This window comes from Nannobrachium achirus (assembly GCF_963921795.1).
Source record: "Nannobrachium achirus genome assembly, chromosome: 8".
In the NCBI taxonomy this organism is placed as follows: domain Eukaryota; kingdom Metazoa; phylum Chordata; class Actinopteri; order Myctophiformes; family Myctophidae; genus Nannobrachium; species Nannobrachium achirus.
The window spans coordinates 22,983,232-22,995,920 of NC_137817.1; the positions used below are offsets into that span (position 1 = coordinate 22,983,232).

A 12,689-nucleotide genomic window follows, 5' to 3' on the forward strand; every position below is an offset into this window, starting at 1 on the left:
TCATGATATATCAAATGAAGGTGCAATATTGCAGCACACAGTTACAAACACAGGCTGGAGAATAAATACCATACTTTAATTCGGTCCTTGGACTATAAGATTGATGATACTTTACAAAGAAAATGGACTTACTGAAATAAGGCTTTCTTTCCCTGTTGTGGGAAATGTGATTAGAAGAAATGGAGGTACGTAATCAAACCCCATGGTGCCCTCTGTGCTGTGAGACTGCTTATGAGGTGAGATAAAAGGCTATTACACTGGAAGAGATTGATCGCTTACTGCTGAGACCATAAAAAAGAGGAACTTAGGCAGATAAAATGACACGCTTTGTGGAATGCTAATAAGTCTCACAGAGGGATGATATTAGTGCATGTATGTGCATATGTGTGTGTGTGAACACACACACACACACACACACACACACACACACACACACACACACACACACACACACACACACAAAGATGCTACACTATGCTTAAAGCATCATATATTATATGACTTTAATAATCCCTATACAACCCAGCAAAGCAATATATTCTCTGTCATTCTGCCTTTACATAGCCTACACATACTGTAGGTGCATCTGTGTGCCATTCTCTTCTAATTAAAATGTAGATCTTTTTCACGGACTCATAAACCTTGCATTTAAAGTTTGTTCTTGTGCTTGTGTTCCTGTGCGCGGTGCACATTGTTGCATATTGTGTCATACTGAGTTACTCCTGTCTCCTGCATGGCAGTGACTGTACATGTCGTACAGAAAACCTGTATCTCCACATTTCCAATTCTTATATTGTTACCATCTCCATTATTCTAACTTTTGGTGTTTTTCCATAAATGAATACCCTACTTTAGGGATCTTCAACGTTTTCAGGCCAAGGACCCCTTAGTTGAGAGATAGATGAAGCAGGGACCTCCACAACCTTTTCATAGATTCCATATAGTTTCATCGTTTGACAGCACAATCATCAGTATTTGTGTTTTCAGATATTTAACCACTTGAATCGGCAATACTTTTCCCCCTCTACACCAAACCTCTGTGAGGCGTTGTGAGCTTATAGATCGGCTATTTTTGGCTAAAGTTCTCAGAATAAGGACAGTAGGGTTCACATGGTTAATATAAAAAAGGAGAAAAAAAGCTTCTATCACACAAAGATTTGGAGGACCCCCTGTAGTAACTCTGAGGACCCGCTAGGGGTCCCGGACCCCCTGTTGAAGACCCCTGCCCTACTTGATCATACTGCAGCGTCACACGAAAAGTCAAATCAGATCCTCAAGCTCGAAGCGCAATGCAAAGCGACATGTTTTGAGCTTGTAGATCTGCTACTTTTCGAATTTGAATCCTGAAATGTAACACTTTTGGACAAAGGAGATTTCCACCCGATAGAGACAGAGGTTTTTGTTTTTCATAATGAATGCTCTACTTCGCCGTGCAACAGTGGCATACAAAGGTCACAGTGATTCGATGGGTTTGATAGTTATTGAACCAATGAAAGGTAAAACGTTTGTGACAAAATAACATTGGATCCATGCACAGTTTATCTATTTTTTAATTTACTCAAAAGTAGTAGTTTTGGACATACAAGGTTTCCAGCAACGATGTGGATTAATCTGTGGCATGTTGCTGTGCATGCATATCGTTCGTTGCTGTCATGTAGAAACCTTGTATCTCCATTTTTTCCATCTTGTTTTCTTTTCATACGTGAATGACCTATAGGCCTATACTTCATCATACAAGAGTGTTGCACAAAAGTAGTGGAAATAGCAGTCCACAAGCTGTGGTTATGTGCTTGTGGTTCTGCCATTTTCACCATTTCAAATTATTAAAAAAAGGACATGTAGGCCTATACAAGATTTCCACCTGACAGCGATGATATTGTTGTCGGGTGGAAACCTTGTCCAAAACGTGTGCTTGTAGATCTGCTATTTTCACTAGTTTTGTGTGACAGTCTTGTATGATGAGGCAAGGCTTTACATTAAGAAAAAACTTGGAGATACAAGGTTTCTGCCTGACAGCAATGATATGCAAGTTGCTGTGTGCATGGTTTTCAGTCTGTAAGGCTGTCAACTGTGGCACCAATCAAAGGTGTCAGTGCCGGCCTGTTATAAATTGCCATGGTGACAGTACAGTGATGGAATGTGTCTATATAATTTACTGCCAGCTGACAAGATACCAGGTCATCAGGAACCACTAGGATCAATGCTGCTAAATGTAGACAAATGTTCTGGTGTGTGTACATTATACTCATCATTATAGTATAGCTGAACTGTATGTTTTTGATGTTTTTGCACGTTACTTACGTTAGGGACATTGGATGTAACATTGTATGTAACTGTCTGACATTCATTCCATATAACCTTACATAATCCTAACACAAACGCTTTGAAATTTAAGTACAAATCTAAATGGGGACACCTGTTTTGTCCCCAATTTGACATGCTGACCCCAATCAACTGGCTTCATGTCCCGAATGTGTCCTATGACGAGCATGCATGCATGCAGACATTCATGTCGCACACTCTCCCTTCATCTAAGATAGGATTAGCACCATAGGAAAAAAAAGCTTATTTTTGCTAAGGTTAGAGTTAAAGTCAGGGTTAGAAGTTGGGAATGACCCCTATGCCAGAGGAATGTCCCCCCTCCCAGATATAGGCCTATAGCACAGTGTACGTGCATGTGTTAGTCGTTACTCTTTGCCCCTTGTTCAAAGACATTATTATTAGAGTGGGACAGTGAACGGGATGCCTTTAAACAGATATGTCTTTACTGTATGTGTTAAAACATGTAAGCATGCATCTCGTTTTTAAAATGAAGGTCATACCCCTCATGTCACAGAACTTCACAACAGGTCAGAATGGCTGGCTTCCCTCTGGAACTCGGTCCACCAAACAACTACACAGGTATCTCAAAGCCAGTCAAACTTCTTTCTGCGCCACCAAGTCTTTAGAATATTGGTTCTCAGCAAATGTGTCAATATATTGGCTCCCAGCAAAAGTGTCAAGACATTTAAGCCTTTATCCATTAGCTAAAAATTAGCACTTCATCTTGCGAGCTAACTCATCTGTTTTTGAACAAAAGAAAAGCTAATCTTGGAGAGTCTTTACAAATATTTTGAAATTGTTAACACAAGTCTTCTGGGGGTCCCTGGGAACATTTTCAGATGGATGTCCGTGGACAAATACATTTTTGGGGGGTCTTTAACACAAGTTTTGATAAAACTGCTTGGTTGAATGAAGCCATTACAATTACAATATTATGGCTATACTCAGTTTCATATTGTCTAATCCAGGTGTTCCCAAACCTCTCAGCACAAAGCAAACCCAAGAGAGAAATGTGATGTTTCCCCGGGACCCTAGTGAAAATAGCTGATCTACAAGCTCACAACACCTGGCCGCATTGTGAGCTTGTTATCAGCTAATGTAATTCTACCCAATTAATCTACCATTCAGAACATACTGTACTGTATGATCTCATATAGGCCTAAGTGTTTAGATTTTAGAAAGCTTTGCATAGGTGTAAATGTGTCTGTGATTGTGATGACGATCATCGTCATTGTCCTCTAATGACAGTAAGGTCTCAGTAAAGTCTTCTGAGAATTTGGATTTTCTCAAACCTATATGTTATGGGTCAAAGAACTCGCGTTACAAACATGAGACTCCCTCTCCATTATGTGTCATTATGTGATTGGTTAGGGAAACTCTTAGAATATGGCAACAATGTATCATGTATATGCAGGTAATGTATCCTGTAAGTTGTATAATTATCCCTCTATCAAGCAGAAGAGCTGACCAAGTGAGGGATGTAAAAGTTGATGGAGCATAAAAATAGAGTTCAAGGTGTTCCGACTTACGTATTACAGATTCAACAGCTGCCTCTTCCGCTTTATGCACTCTCTGTGTGCATGACGACGACATGTGCATACAAACCTGTTCCCTTTTTTTTTTTTTTTTTTTGCGTTGATGCCATGATTTGCTATACTAATTAATTTCTCCCCACACAGTGTGTTATATCAGTGCAGTTGTGTCCTACTTACTTAGCCTTGGATCAAGACTATCATAGATAGTATTTTATCGAGTCTACCGTTTGCTTATGTATCTTGGTTGAATTGGAACACAGGTTTTTTTTCTCCATTGCCTGAAAAGTAATGGTTTTAGGCATGAGGTTTCCACCCGGCTGACCATACACAGGGGGTACTGTACCCATGTCAGCAGTATCTAGTTCTGTGTACATACAGTACTTTCTCTTAACCGTGGAGAACGTATAATATCATTATGCTATTCAAGGGTTTGATTTATTTATTGAATAATGAGACAAAAATGAAGAACAGTACAAGTATAAAGAAATGTAGTACAGTACAAGTCCAGTTAAACACCCTGCCTAAAAGGAACACCCCAAGCCCTTTGCGGTCTTGCTTACGTTGGAGGTCCTTGGTATTCAATTCATGGACGAAGTTGCAACAAAAAACATTCAAAGATCATAAAACACTATACGTATCGCTTCTCAGCCTTTTGGCTAAGATCAAGTCTAGTAAACACTACAGAGTAGGGGGAAAAACTAGGGTGGAGGTAAGGTAAGGGGGTGTGCTCACTTCTCGCCTGTCTATGGGAGAATGATAACTACCTCAGCCTCTGGCCTCCAGAAAGGTGAATTTTCAGGGCAGTTTTGAAGGCGACCAGCAAGCTAGGGGAGTAGTCAGGGAATTCCACACTTGGGTGGCAGTGTTGTAGAAGGCGAATTTACTCATATTTGTCTTATGGGTTTGTGTTACCAGATTGCTGTGCACTCCCTCTGGTGTTGTGGCTGTCGCTAATATTTTGGAGGCGTTTTGTCAGATATGCGGGGATTGAGGGCAGAGTTGCATTGACTACTTTGAAAGTCATCCCATTTTTAGTTGCTTAACGCTGTCTTCTACCCTGAGCCATCTTAGGCTAGCAAAATGTGTGGGAGAAGGTGGGTCATGGGCCCCAGGTCAAGATACTCAGTTTGGGAGCCATTTGTTCTCTTCCCTCATAGGATTTCATCTAGTTTACTGATGTGCTATCAAAACCAATCGCCCTTAGCGAATACTAATAGCACATAGGGTGAGCCACAATACATCCATTTTTGAAGCTTAAAAGAAATAAATAATCTTGAATGTTTAGATAGGTGTTGAACGCTCTTCTGGGGGCCCCTAGCTGCAACAATTTTAGATGGGGGTCTGTGGGCAAATACAAATGGAGTCTTTACACAAGGTTTGAGAGCTGCTTGGTTGAATTTTGCCATTGTAATATTATGGCTTTTCAAGATAGTAACATCTAATCCAGTGGTTCCCAAACTTCTCAGATCAAGACCAAGAGAAATTTGATGTCTCCCCAGGACCCAAACTAGCTAAAATTGTGTGGCCATTTTCACCACTTCTTTCTCCTCAAATGCATTTTAATGGAATAATAAAAAAAATTAAAAAAAAAATGAAATCTAAATGGAGATATTTCACTTGCAACCCACCAATGGTCCCAACCCACTGTTGGGAAATAGTGATCTAATCTGTATATAATAATAGAATATCCAACCCAAATAAGGTTTTAAAAAAATCAAGACTAACCAGGTTTCACTGATACAGTACACATTTTTTCACCAGTTGAGTACCACTGAAGTTTTAGTCGAAGCTCAGATGGGCCTCAAAAAGGGAAAACACAAGACAATTAGTTTATACACTGGTCAAATTAATGACAAAGACAAATTGATGCTCATACCCATCGCATTTAATCACAATTTAAAAGTGAGAACCATTTCATTTAATCACAAGTTAAGTGAGACAATCACAGGAATGAAAGAAACAAAAATCTTTCCTTTTCCCCACATTCCATTACTTCCGGCCAACAGCAAACCAGAAGACAAGAGTGGCCTAGTATTCTTCCCCCTCCTCGTCGTCCTCCCCGACACTCTCAGCGCCCACTTCTTCGTAATCCTTCTCTAGGGCAGCCATGTCTTCTCTAGCCTCAGAGAACTCCCCCTCCTCCATCCCCTCGCCGACATACCAGTGGACGAAGGCCCTTTTGGCATACATCAGGTCAAACTTATGGTCAAGGCGAGCCCAGGCCTCAGCGATGGCTGTGGTGTTGCTCAGCATGCACACAGCCCTCTCGACCTTGGCCAGGTCTCCTCCAGGAACCACCGTGGGAGGCTGATAGTTGATGCCAACCTTGAAGCCTGTGGGGCCAGTCCACAAACTGGATGCTGCGTCTGGTCTTGATGGCAGCAATGGCAGAGTTGACATCTTTGGGCACCACATCTCCACGGTATAGCAGACAGCAGGCCATGTATTTACCATGACGGGGGTCACACTTCACCATCTGATTGGCCGGCTCAAAGCAGGCGTTCGTGATCTGGGCAACAGACAGCTGCTCATGATACGCCTTCTCTGCAGAGATGACTGGGGCATAGGTGGTCAGAGGGAAGTGGATACGAGGGTATGGCACCAAGTTGGTCTGGAACTCCGTCAGGTCAACATTTAGGGCTCCATCAAAGCGAAGGGAGGCGGTGATCGAAGACACAATTTGACTGACAAGCCTGTTGAGGTTGGTGTAGGACGGCCTCTCGACGTCCAGGTTCCTGCGGCAGATGTCAAAGATGGCCTCGTTGTCCACCATGAATGCACAGTCTGCAGACAATTGGACTCGAGTCATGATGACTCGACTTGACTTGACTTGGGAGTCATATTTTGACGACTTGACTCGGACATAAGGACAAAAACTTGAGACTTGACTTGACTTGGAAGACAATGACTCGCGACTCGACTCGACTTGAGACACGCTGACTCGGACGACTTGCCGCTACGCCACTCACCAAAGCAGTCGTGAACGGCCACGCTAGGTTCACACTTTTATTGATTGATTGATTGATTGGAGACAGGCATGTAAGCAAGAGCACAAGCACGGAAACAGCCAAACTGCAATGATCAGACTGGGCAGTGGGCACCAGACCATAGATATATATAAAGGCTAGATAGCTCACGCCCGCTGTTGGCCAATGGGGACTGACGACGCTACAGGTCGGCCATCTTGGGACAGGACCGATCGCCCAGTTTAACATTCATTTCTATAGTGCATGAACTATTTAAATGACCAGAGCTTGCTCAATTTTCAACCTATTTTGAAACGGATTGGTTTGTTATAAACCTAAGAAACGTAGCTACGTTACTGTATACTTAGAATAATTATAACCATGGATTTCCATATGAAATAACATTAAGTATATAGGTAAAGTAAAGCAATTAGCTATACACACTGTATTTATATTGTAAATATAACATGTAATAGTTCCATTATTAGTAATATTTATATTATTTAATACATTATGTATTAAATGTATCAATGTATTTATTTAATATAAAAAACTGTCTCATTTGGCTTATATTTATTTCATATAAAATAGTCTCATGTTGCCATTCTGTAAAATATGAGATTAGAGATGGGGCTTCAAGGTTATTTTATTAAGGACATAACAAAACCAAATAAACCTCTTTTTTAACTAAAATAATACATTTTATTTCAGCACTGCAACTGCAAGTCATTTCCCAATCAGTAACATGACCAATCCTCCCCTCCCTCTGAAATCAGACCACTAACAGCTAGACGAGTACATACATAATATATACCAACTATAGTCATAACAGCAATAATCATGATATATAAATAATCTTTTTTTTTTTGTGTTAAACCCCATGCTGCACAGGTAGCTTTTGGTGGCCCTTGATATTGAAGTAGGCTACATGCAGTACACCTGTTTGAAGGTTCAATGGACCAATATTGTATTGAACAGCTCAACAATGATCAATGAGGTTGGGGGTTAGACTGGAACTGTTGGGGGCTGTTGAGAGGGCGGTGGTGTGGCAGTGTAGAGAGACAGACAGGATTTACCATCATCAAGTATACCTGTAGCATTAACTGAATAGCAAAATCACAGTGGGTTCCTTTTCTCAGATGGCATTCAGTGCACTACTCATGGGCTCATACGTTCTTGCTTGGAGTCAACTTTAAATGTAAAGCCTAAAAAGGAGGTAAACCAGACTCAAATACATTCATTGGGGGAAAAATGACCCATTATTTAACATCTGCATTACTTACAAGAAGACTACACAATTATAGAATGTAGAAGAATGTTTTATTTGATCATTGTTTGCCTGTTATCTCTCCTATGGTACCAGATCAATACAGCATGGAATTGTGGATGAAATGTTTCCATACATATATATATATATATATATACACACACACACACACACACACACACACACACACACATATATAGGTCTATATATATATATATATATATATATATATATATATATATATATATATATATATATATATATATATATATATATATAGTATAAACCACTGAGGAACATTGGCTCGAAGCCAAAATTAGGCTTCCGTATGTGCACACAGAGTTTCAGCGAATGGCCTTTAAAAAGGACTGTTTTGGGTAGTCATTTTAGCAATATGGTGCAGCCTCAGCTTAAAAAACAGGGACATAACTAACTTCATCAGTGTATGGTGGTGACTGTCAATGCCTGAGCAAAAACACATCCTCTGAACCTATCCTCCTATCCTATGGGCTGTTTTCATCTGGATTCTGCAGATGCCTGGCGAACGACCCACTCTGCTGCCTTCACCATGCCTTCAGAACAGATGGTATCACCAGACCTCCATTGCTTTTCAGGGTCAGCAGGTGGTAGCTCTTGTCCTTACAGGCAGATTCAGCATCGGTCACAAGGCTGGCCCGGCAGACATCACAGGACAGCTTCTTCAAAGAGCGTCGCACAACAAATCCTGAAATTAGCAGTAGACAGATTATTATAATATTATTAATATTATTATTACCCCAATAAATTTACCCCCATTGATTCCGGAAGGGGACCCAAATGCATTCGTCCCCATCCGGAATCAATGGAGGTAAATTTACTATAATCATTTTTTTGTGAAGAATGTGACAAACACAAAAATAAATTATTGAACTCAAGTCTCCATGGTGTGAATAATCTATATAAAAAAAGTCGTTTTGGGGGTGAACTACTCCTTTAAGGATTTATGTAGGATGTATGTAGGCCTATGTACACTATGTATGTATGCATGTATGCATTAGCCTATGCAAACTTTGAGAATAAGACAACCACAATAAAAGAGTTAAAAAGTGTGTAAACAGGTGGTAGAAATATTTCTAAAAGCCAGGGTCAACAACACTCTTGCAATGTTATTATCTCACAGCCCTGTTGTTCCTGTGAAGCAGAACTTGTATTGTACATAATGATTATCCTAATTATAATATAATATTGTCATATTTGTGGCAGGTGATCCCACAGGTTCCATTTGGATAGGCCTACTCCTTTCATTGGAGCAGCCATAGGCATTAGGCAGCAAAACAATCAGGCATCTTCACAACAGACTTAAGTTCACATACAGTAGCCTAGGCCTATTTCTGTAAACAAAAAGCCAGCAATTCCCTGTATCAATGTATCTAAATGTAAGATATTTTTAACAAACCAAACCGCTTGGAAATCATGTAATTCTGCCTCTCCCACCATTGTAACTTTGCTGTCAACTTTGTAATAAGATATAGGTCTAGCTCACACTCACAGCCTCTTTCTTGTCTCTTAGCCTGCAGCTAAAAAATACAACAATATCCACACAAAGAAATGTAATTTAGACAAAAGATTAGTTGTCATGAAATCGTTATTGGTCTCAGGAAAACCTGATAATATTTGAAAATCTCGATTGTTGTTGTCTTGATGAACTTGTGCAAGCAGCCATGTCACTTAACTATGCTGCATGCTCTTTTTTCGAAATGAAAAGCTTCAATTTCAACATGTCAACCAGCCTGAGCTCATAGCCACGCTAATAATGTTTGTAATAATCCAAACCGTTAGTAAATCGGTCAAGATTTCAGAGAGTAAAGAGTATTTAAGTGTGCAGATCACTCACCTTACAGGCACAATACAACGGCAGGACGCGGGGGATGGTCCTGTCCTAAGATGGCCGCCAGTGAACGACGCCGCCGACTCCGCCTTGCGCCATCTAGCCTTCTTATATATATCTATGCACCAGACACACACAGCACGAATGGCTACTGCTGCCCCAGAGCCCTCCACTGCTGGTGGTTCTGCAGCCACTGCTGTTCCAAAAGTAGTGCAGTTTGCATACAAAAACTACCACACAGATGGTAAACAGAGGAACGCGCAATGCAAAATATGCAACAGTAAAATCAAAGACAAAGAGGGAACGACGTCTAACTTCATCCGCCACAAGTGAAACCAAACATACGAAGATAACATTAGAACTAAGTGTGTGTGCGCGTGTGCATGTGTGTGTTGGTGATTTACTGTCGGTCGATCGTGTTTTGAACATTAATAAGACAACGATTTCACTCACCAGTGTCACGAACGTTGATCTGTGACTGCATTAATAATATCCATTCATGGTAGCAAGTAGTAAGCCTCCGTCTTCCAAGTTCCACCACTTTCTCACTTTTCATAACATACATCCAGTCCTCAGCAGGGTTAAGAACTCCCACGCAAAAGCTTTATTCCTTCTCATTTAGCCCCCGACAAGTTTTGCTCCAGCTATATAGTTGAATTTAGTCCACTCACTGTTATTCTCCAGTTAGTCGCTGGAGCGTGTCGCTGTTACTACATGTCATCTTTTCGACACCCGACTCTATGGTAGAAATAATGTCCGTTCGTAAAAGTGAGATCCTTTTGGGACCAGCAGGACCCCATGCCAGCAAAACAATAGCACGTGGAGTAGGCAGCTAAATTTGTGCCTGATGAGAAATGACATTAAAATATACTGTAGTACTAGTAATAGCCTACAAAACAAAGCATGCACGTTAAGATTATTGTGTTTGTTTTTGTTTTTAAAGCAATAGGCCTGTAGCAATTTTGTAGTATAGCTTTTTTTAATTACATTTTTTTCAGAGCATATAAAGCTCACAATAAAGCTTGCAATTTAAATGTTGCAAAAATGTTGCAAAAATGTTGAAAATAAACATTTGTGTCAAACATGCCACTTCTTTAATGGAATGTAGCCTTTGCCATCTACCTAGGTTCTAAATGATCAGACATGTAATGTATACTGGTTTAATTCATGCAGTGTTGCAGACTAATCTACATGGTATTTTTTGACATTTACTTTAGGAAGAAAGGCTTCGCTCTTCAAGATATAAACCTGAGATATAACCTGTGACTCGACTTGAAAAGCTTGTGACTTGACTCGACTTGACAACTTGGTGACTCGACTCGACTCGAGGCGACTTGACTCGACGCGACTTGAAATGACAACCTTGTGACTCAACTCGACTTGACTTGACAACCTTGTGACTCGACTTGACTTGACCACAACAGAACAACTTGAGACTTGCTTGAGACTTGGACCAAATGACTTGTGACTCGACTTTGACTCGGATCAGAGGGACTTGTACAATTGTCTGACAGTCTGAGTGTTCCAGGGTGGTGTGGGTGGTCAGGATGGAGTTGTAGGGCTCCACTACAGCTGTGGACACCTGGGGAGCCGGGTAAACGGCAAACTCAAGTTTGGACTTCTTCCCATAATCAACAGAGAGCCTCTCCATCAGCAGGGAAGCAAACCCAGAGCCGGTGCCACCACCGAAGCTGTGGAAAATGAGAAACCCTTGGAGGCCAGTACACTGGTCAGCCTGGAAAGAAGGGAAAAAAATACCTTTCCTTTATTCAGTTAAAGCTGAATTTAAGCAGTTTGCTAAAAAAAAAGACTCATTAATGCCCTCACCAGCTTGCGAATTCTGTCCAGGACCAGGTCAATGACCTCTTTGCCGATGGTGTAGTGTCCACGGGCATAGTTGTTGGCTGCATCCTCCTTTCCTGTGATCATCTGTTCAGGGTGGAACAGCTGGCGGTACGTTCCTGAACGGATCTCATCTGTGAATGGAAGGTTTAAAGTAAATGGTTGGCAAATCATTTACTTGTTTTTATTCAAGGAATATGGAACCCCACAAAGCCTTATAAATATTTTAGATTTTGCATCATTCCTGAGCCAAATATTCAATATTGGCAGTGTGTGCTGCAGTAACTAATGCAAAACTATAATATGACTCCAAAACACAGTGTTGTCACTGATCTTACTGATGAGCCAGGTTTAAAGATTTTTTTAAATATGGTTTTGTTCTTTTTACGATTTTTAACCTCTTCTCCCATTAACCCCAATAGACAAATTTGGATTTTCGGCTCTGGAATAATTAACTGACCGATGACAGTGGGTTCCAGGTCAACAAAGATGGCTCTGGGGACATGCTTTCCTCCTCCAGTCTCGCTGAAGAAGGTGCTGAAGGAGTCACCACCTACAACCGTCTTATTACTGGGCATCTGGCCATCAGGCTGGATGCCATGCTCCAGACAGTACAGCTCCCAGCAAGAGTTACCGATCTGGACTCCAGCTTGGCCAACATGGATGGAAATACACTCACGCTGCATAGAAAGGGAGGGAGGGTCATTTTTTCCCCCTCTTCAGCCAACAATAGGTTAAATGCTCCCAAAGAAAAAGTCTCTAACACCTCTAGGGGGTGCAGTCTGTATCAAAACTGCATCTGTGCAGCTGTCATTGGTTCAGAAATCATGGTGTCCAGGAGCAACTAACCAATCAGGATTAGCTACTGTTAAAACACATTATTCTAGTAT

General features: G+C 40.9%; 1 pseudogene across 1 annotated transcript; it reads right to left on the minus strand.

Moving 5' to 3' along the window:
• Positions 1 to 5,885: 5,885 nt before the first annotated feature.
• Positions 5,886 to 12,488, minus strand: LOC308289554 (tubulin alpha-1B chain-like; annotated as a pseudogene). Its single transcript has 4 exons — positions 12,260 to 12,488; positions 11,785 to 11,933; positions 11,470 to 11,692; positions 5,886 to 6,641 (listed from the first exon to the last, which is right to left on the minus strand). The product of its transcript is annotated as a tubulin alpha-1B chain-like (transcript).
• Positions 12,489 to 12,689: the final 201 nt, after the last annotated feature.